This window comes from Entelurus aequoreus, linkage group LG13 (genome assembly GCF_033978785.1).
Source record: "Entelurus aequoreus isolate RoL-2023_Sb linkage group LG13, RoL_Eaeq_v1.1, whole genome shotgun sequence".
Classification (NCBI taxonomy): Eukaryota; Metazoa; Chordata; class Actinopteri; order Syngnathiformes; family Syngnathidae; genus Entelurus; species Entelurus aequoreus.
In genome coordinates, this window is record NC_084743.1 from 39,134,267 (window position 1) to 39,142,601 (window position 8,335).

At 44.0% G+C, this 8,335-nt stretch overlaps 1 pseudogene; it reads left to right on the forward strand.

The window, feature by feature from the left end:
• Window positions 1-6,236, forward strand: LOC133663011 (uncharacterized; annotated as a pseudogene).
• The last annotated feature ends 2,099 nt before the right edge of the window (window positions 6,237-8,335 follow it).

Genomic DNA, 8,335 nt, shown 5'->3' on the forward strand with positions numbered 1-8,335 from the left:
TTTGACACCCCTGTTGTAGAGGATGGTCAGGGTGACCAGGTTGTTGTAGAGGACGGTCAGGCTGGTCAGGGTGACCAGGTTGTTGTAGAGGATGGTCAGGCTGGTCAGGGTGACCAGGTTGTTGTTGACCCACAGTCCAGTGAGGATGAGGCTGTAGAGCAGAAAGGTGGCCCAGAAGAGGAATCCGAAGACATTGTGCAAGATGAACTGTTACATGACAGACAACAGCACTGCATGTTTCAGGACACTTGTCTTATGCCCGTTGATATCGGTCAGGAAGCATTAGATCACTATTTTAAGGATGTTGTATGTCTGGCCCCCGCGGAAGGTAATAGTCCGGTTAGAATGCTTTCTGACAAATTCAATGAGGCCATGTGTTTTCCTGCGCTGTTTCCGAACAGCAGAAATACATTCCACGCCGACCGCGCGCATCGTATAATATTGTTGCGCTATTTTAACAACCGGGTTATGCATGCAGACGGCCGTTTTGCGCGCAACGTGGAATACATATTCTTTTGTCAGTATATGTCCGAATTGGACCAAGTCATAAGTAGCATTTCCGTCGCCATGCGTAAAGGTAAGGGGGGTCAGCATTCTCAGCGGATTTTGCCGGACATGCTCAAAGACGACGAGTCTCTGAAGCGCTTGCTGCAGTTCGATGACGGTTTTCGTTTCCTTCGGCCCATTCGCGGGACGCCAGCTTTTTGGTCTTCCGTTCAGAAAGACCTTATGGCTTGTGTCCGCCAATTGGGGATCCCAACATGGTTCTGCTCCTTTTCGTCTGCTGATCTGCGCTGGCAGAATCTCCTTGCCAGCATCCTGAGACAGGAAGGCAGACAGTAGAACAGCTAGAGTGGGCCGATAGGTGCGAGCTGTTGCGGCGCAACCCGGCCACAGCCGCGAGGATGTTTGACTACAGGTGGCACTGTTTTCTGAAGGAAGTACTCATGTCCCCGTCTAACCCAGTTGGCAAGATTTTGGATTTCTTTTATCGCATTGAGTTCCAGCAGCGTGGGTCCCCCCATGTTCATGCGCTGTTTTGGATTGAGGGAGCTCCCCAGTTTTATAAAAACACCGACTTAGAAGTCGCACAATTTATCGATCAATATGTGACATGTGAGCTACCCTCTGCCGATGACACATTATCGGAAGTTGTGTCATCGGTTCAACTGCATTCGAAACGGCATTCAAAGTCGTGTCGTAAAAATAACACCAAATGCCGTTTCAATTTTCCCAAACCCATCTCTGCACGCACATTCATCTGCAAAATCCCAGAATGTGTTTGTCCTAAAAAGGCAACAGGGACAGAGAGTGAGTGCCTTCCAGAAAACCGGCCAAAGTGCACCTGTTTGGATAAGGACAAGAAGATGCGAAAGGAGGTTGCGCAGATGATTATGGAGAAAGTCATGGACGCCATGGAGAGGGAGGAGCCCTTTGGTAGCGTAGAAGAGTTGTTTGCCAGTGTGGGCATCAACCAGGACGTCTTTGAGCTCGCGTATTGGCGGCTGGAGACTAAGAATAAGGTGGTTTATAGGCGAGGGGTAAACGACACCTGGGTTAACCAGTACAATAAGAATCTATTGAAGTGTTGGAACGCTAACATGGACATTAGCTTTGTCACTGACGCCTACGCAGTCGTCATCTACATAATCAAGTACATCACAAAAGCAGAGAATGAAATTGGTCTGTTATTGAGCAATGCCCTTAAAGAAGCCAATAAGCTAGGAAATCTCTCTGCTAAAGAGGCTTTAAAGAAACTGGGCAGTGTATATTTACACAACAGAGATGTCTGCGCTCAGGAGGCAGTATATAGGCTAATGAGCATGCATTTGAAAGAATGTTCCAGGAAGGTGGTGTTTATTCCAACAGGGAATAACATTGTGCGGATGAGCTTACCCCTCAGCGTGTTGTTGCAAAGGGCTTCCTCAGAGGGTCTCAGGTCCGAAAACATGTGGATGACGAGTGTTGTCGAGAGGTACCAGAACAGGCCCGACGGTGTCGTATTTGCCGATATGTGCATAGCCACGTTTTGTTCGGAGTATCGTGTTCTCACCCAGAATGAAGACTCTGACAAAAAAATTGCACTTCAAGGGGGTTTAGGGTTCATCTTGCGGAGAACACGAACTCAGTTTGCCGTCGTCCGCTACATGCGCTTTAAATTAGACAAACAGGAGGAAGCCCACTTTCAGAGTTTGCTGCAGTTGTTCCTTCCTTATAGAACTGATTGTGAACTCAAGCCGGAAGGCTTTGACTTCTACAAACAGTTCCACGACGAAGGTAATGTGACGTTGGCTGGCGGGACCGCACAGCCGGTGCGAGACGTCGTCGATGACAACAGGGCAAAGTTTGAAGTGGACTGTCCTCGGTTAGAGCATGCGCAGGAGCTTGCGGATCTGTTAGGTCCTAATGTCGATGAGGATGCGTGGGGGGACCTTCGTCCTGAACAGGAAATCGAACACATGGAGTGTTTAGAGGAGAGGCAGAAGCAGCAGCAGGGGGAAATTAGTGACGAGCAGCTAGTTCAATCTGAGGAAAATGTCCCCGATTTGTTTGTTGGTGGTAAACAAGTAGCTACGATTGAGAGAAACACCAACATTTTGTCTAGAAGGGAGGGTTTAGCTCTGGTCCATTCTCTCAATGAGACGCAGAGGAGCATTTTGGATAGGATTAGGAAATGGTGCTTAGAAAAGGTGAGGGGAAAAAACCCGGAACCTTTCCATGTGTTCGTCACTGGTGGGGCAGGTACTGGAAAAAGCCATTTGATTAGAGCTATCCAGTACGAGGCAGGGAGACTATTGTCGCGTCTGTACAAACCAGATGAAACCTGCGTGCTCTTAACTGCCCCCACAGGCATAGCTGCATACAGTTTACATGCAGCCACTATTCACCACACCTTCAGTATTGGCATACAGGTTAGTTTACCCTATATCCCTCTGGGGGAAGATAAGAAACTCCTTGAGGGCTCAATTTGGTCACCTACAAATTCTCATCATTGACGAAATCAGTATGGTAGATCACCATCTTTTAGCCTATGTGCACGGCCGGTTAAGGCAAATGAAGCAGACGGGGGACTTTTCTCCATTTGGAAACGTTAGCGTTATAGCTGTCGGTGACTTTTATCAGTTGCCGCCCGTTAAAGGGAGGCCGCTGTACGCCAGTCAGGTGGGTGTGGACCTCTGGTGTCATTTTACTAAAGTAGCGCTAACAACAGTTGTGAGGCAAAAAGATAGTGTCTTTTCTGAGCTGCTCAATAGGCTTAGAGTTCGGGCGAAGGGAACCCCCTTGTTGCAAAGCGACGTCGATATCCTCAAGTCCCGGGAGACGGGGGAAGAGAGCGCTGCTTTGCATATTTATCCCACGAATATGCAAACCAGCCACCATAATCTGGAGAGGTTATTCGCAATCTGTCCAGATTATGTTACAATCGAGGCGCAAGATTTTATCAACAGTAGGAAGACGGGTCAATTAGAGCGCGTGGCTGATCATCACGCTAAAATGTCGTACACGTGTTTGGTCAAGAGTTTGTGCTTGGCTCCGAACGCACGTGTAATGCTGTGCAAAAACATTGCCGTGGCAGACGGTCTGGTCAATGGCGCATGTGGAACGGTCACTTATATTCATTTTGGAGCCGATAAAGACTTCCCCCTCACAGTTTATGTGAAATTTGATGACCCAAAAATAGGCTCACAAAGGAGAAAGGAACGTTCCCATGCTGCTGTAGAATGCCCGCATTCTACCGCCATTGATCCCGTGGAGGATTCGGCGACAAAACGCGGCGGTTTGCGTCGTCAGTTTCTGCTTAAACTCGCGTGGGCCTGCACTGTTCACAAAGTGCAAGGTCTAACAGTAGATGAGGCTGTCGTGTGTTTACACAAGGTTTTTGCAGCTGGGCAGGCGTATGTCGCCCTCAGCCGTGTCAGGGATATATCCGGCCTTGTCATTACTGACTTTAAGGAAAAGGCCATTTACTGCAAGGACGCCGTCAAGGAGGCATTGGATAGCATGCCCCCATTTCTACTTGAGCAGCCACAGCCCTCGTTAGAACCCCGCAGTTTCTCTGCGTATTTACTGAACGTCCAAAGTTTACCTTGCCACGCCGCTCATTTGATGTCTTGTACGCAGCATTTACAGCCTACCTGTATTGCTGTCACAGAGACGTGGCTCACTGCACATTCCTCAACAGACTGTGTCCAAATACAGGGATACACTTTCCACAGTCGTCCCCAAGCCTTGTGTTACAGTAGCAATGATTTCAAATTATCTGAGATTAGAGATTTACAACATGGCGGAGTAGGTTTATATGTTGTAGATAATTCGGACTGTGAGATTCTGCAGGTGCCCGATTTAAATCTGGAGTGTTTGGTGTGCCTGTTTACCAAAGAAAACATTTTGATGGCAGTAATTTATCGTCCGCCATCTTACCCAAATTTACTTTTTAAATCCAATCTGGTGAAGTTACTTGATTGGGTCACTCCACTCAGTAACACAATTGTTATAATGGGAGATTTTAATGAAGACATTCTCAAACATTCATCAATTTCTAAATTAATGGGCCAAAATGGATTTTCCCAGCATGTAACACAAGCGACTACAGAGAATGGGACATTAATTGACCACGTTTATGTCAAAACAACGCAGTATGCTGTGGATTGTGCAGTGCTGTCCACTTATTTCAGTGACCACGAAGCCATCCTGTGTGCTTTTCGTGGTCAAGATGAAGGTGATGCGTTTAATTTGGAGTTGTTGTTTGCAGAGCAGTTTGCTGATGAAGACGGTCCCTAAGCATCGTCTCAACCCCCAAGATGGATTAGCTTGCTGGAATAACAGACGTTTTTAACATGCATGTGAAAGTGCAATATATTTATCTGTACAGTAATCTATTTATTTAATATATATATATTTATTATATAGTATTTTTATATATTTATATATGCACCTTATTTCTTTTTTATTTATTATATATATATTTATTATAGAGTATTTTTATATATTTATTTATTTATATATGCACCTTAGTGCTTTTTTATCCTGCACTCCTGATAGGCGTCCTCCTCCCTTAGCCAGGCTTGCACCTGACCGCAGCGTTTAGATTGGAGTTTGCATGTTTTGCTTCTTCTGGTGTCATCGCTGATTTTTTCATGTTCTGTTCATGCTGTTTCATGCAGTACCTCTGCTTTTCTCATGCTGCATGCCTTACAAAGTATGTTTGTTTTGTTTATTCATAGCCACAGTTAGCGACTTTTGTTTGTCTATAGTTGAGGCTAAGTGTTAATTTTTTTGTCTCCGCCTTGTGCGCGCCTTTTATTTGCACCCTTACCTTCACGCCATCTCCCGTCACTTTCCTTTGCATGCCGGAATAACATACCTCAACCCCAGTCCTCGCTATGTCCCTGGTTTTTCTGTTGGTCCTTCTGGTGTCGTCGATTTTTTTCCTGCTCTCTTCATGCTGTTTCATGCAATACCTCTGCTCTTCTCATGCTGCATGCCTTACAAAGTATGTTTTTTTTTTGGTTTATTCATAGCCACAGTTTGCGACTTTGGTTTCATGTCTATAGTTGACGCTAAGTGTTAGTTTTATTTGTCTCCGCCTTGTGCGCGCCATTTCTTTGCACCCTTACCTTCACACCATCTCCTGCCACTTTTCTTTGCATGCCGGAACAAAGTACTTTTTGATTGGTTAATTGATTGAGACTTTTATTAGTCTGTTGCACAGTGAAGTACATATTCTGTACAATTCACCACTAAATGGTAACACCCCAATAAGTACGTGCTTTGTTCCGTGTTCTACCTTTGCATGCCTGGGGGACAATGGATCAGCGTTCACGTCGCGTCCCCTGTCAGTACCCACGTTCACCTGGGGAAACCAATGATCCCACCTGTACATCTTTATATTCTCTCAGGGACTGTTTGCACGTCTTGTTTGTATGGGGTTTAAATGTACAGATACCAGGATACAGAGAAGGTAGGTAATGTGCAGGTAATGATATGACTGGGTGATGGCAGGAAGCACCAGCGTAGCGTGACATACACGGGGCATGTGCAGGAGCCGGCTGTGAAGCAGATGTCAGGTGAGTGGATATCTCAGCTGGAGCCAGTTATCCAGTTATCTAATCACCTGTGTCTTTATTAGCAGCGTTGGTGACCACAGAAGCTGAGAAGCAAGGAAAGACTTTGTGAGGAAAAAAGAAATACTTTCTGAAGGAGAAAAGACATTGTGAGAAATAAACGATTGTAAACCTGGAAAAGCCGGCTGGCTGTCAGTCTGTCGGTCTTGAAAGAACCCCACGCCACAAGACGTGTCACATACTACAATTACAACTACTACAATAATAACTGCACCTGCTACTACTACTACTATTTCTACTACACATATTAATAATAACTTAACACTACAATAGCTGCTGTTACTACCACTACTACTAATAATAATAATACACAATAGCTGCTGCTGCTACTACTAATACTACTACAATTACTATCACTACCAATGCTACAATTGCTGATTTTTATACTACAATTACTACTATTACAATTGCAAATGTTACTAACAATACTTATTAGACTACAATAGCTGCTGCTGCTACTACTACTGATATTACATCTACGACTACTACTACTTATACCTTTGCGGTTGTTAATAATTATACTACAATTGCTACTACTAATGCTGCTGTTACTATTACTAAAAATACTACAAAAACTGCTGCTACTTCTATTACAATTACTGCTAATAATACTAAAATTAGTACACCTACTAGTCACACTGCTACACTTACTACTACAAATGCTACTGTTACTAATACTACAAATAATGCAATTACTACTACACATGCTGCTGTTACTTATATTAAAATACTACAATACCTGCTACTGCTACTAATACTACTATTACAATACGTGTTAATAATAATACTACAATTACTACGCCTACCAGTCAAAATGCTACACTTACTACTACTACAAATGCTACTGTTACTAATATAATTACTACTACTACAAATGCTGTTACTAATACTACAATTACTACTACTACAAATGCTGTTACTAATATTACAAATACTTTTACTTTTGCTACTACTAATAATACTACTATTACAATTACTGCCAATAGTAATACTACAATTACTACGACTACTAATGATACTGCTATTACAATTACTGCTAAAAGTCATACAACTACTAATCATAATACTAGTTACTACTACTACTACTACTACTAATAGTAATACTATAACTACTACTAATAATACTACAATTGTTACTAACACCTAAACTACTAGTTTTACTACTGGTATTACAGCTATAACTACTACCAGTACCAATATCGTAGAGACACGAAACGAAAACCTCTATGTAGGTCTCACTCAGGACTACCACTGGACTAAAGTATTGGACACCTAGGACTAGCACCTGCCAAAATGCGGACCCGACCAATGCTGCTTGCAGCTTTAATTTGTATTTATTTTTTTAAATTAATGTTTGTAATGATAATATCAATGAGGGATTTTTAATCACTGCTATGTTGAAATTGTTACTAATATTGATACTGTGTTGATAATATTCATTTTTGTCTCAGTACTTTTAGATTGTTCCGTGTCATGTTTGTGTGTCCTCAATTGCTCTGTTTATTGCTATTCTGAATGTGGCTGGGTCGGGTTTGGTTTTGAAATTGTATTGCATTATTATGGTAATGTTGTGTATTGTTTTCATTTAAAAAAAAAAGTAATTTAAAAAAAAAAAAAATCGTTTTTGAATCGAGAATCGTGTTGAATTGAAAAAAAAAATCGATTTTGAATCGAATCGTGACCCCAAGAATCGATTTTGAATCGAATCGTGGGACACCCAAAGATTCACAGCCCTAGTAAACACAAACAACAGTCAGGACCTGTCCCCCAACCCGAAGGCGGAGGGAAGCTACCATCTTGTCTACTGGGTTAAAGTCCAACGTGCAGGCTTTGAGCCGGGGGGCAACAAGAATTGCCACCCCAGCCTCTCATTGCTTGCAACGCCAGAGTGGAAGAGAGTCCAGCCCCTCTCGAGAGAACAGGTTCCAGGCCCTCGCTGTGCATCGAAGTGAGTCCAACTATATCTAGCCGGAACTTCTCCACCTCACGCACCAGCTCAGGCTCCTTCCCTCCCAACGAGGTGACGTTCCAAGTCCCAAGAGCTAGCTTATGTGGCGATGATCGGACCACCGAGTGCCCTGCCTTCGGCTGCCGCCCAGCTCACACTGCACCCGACCTCTATGACCCAGCCCATGAGTGGTGAGCCCATTGGAGGGGGGACCCACGTTGCCTCTTCGAGCTGAGCCCGGCCGGGCCCCATGGGGACAGGC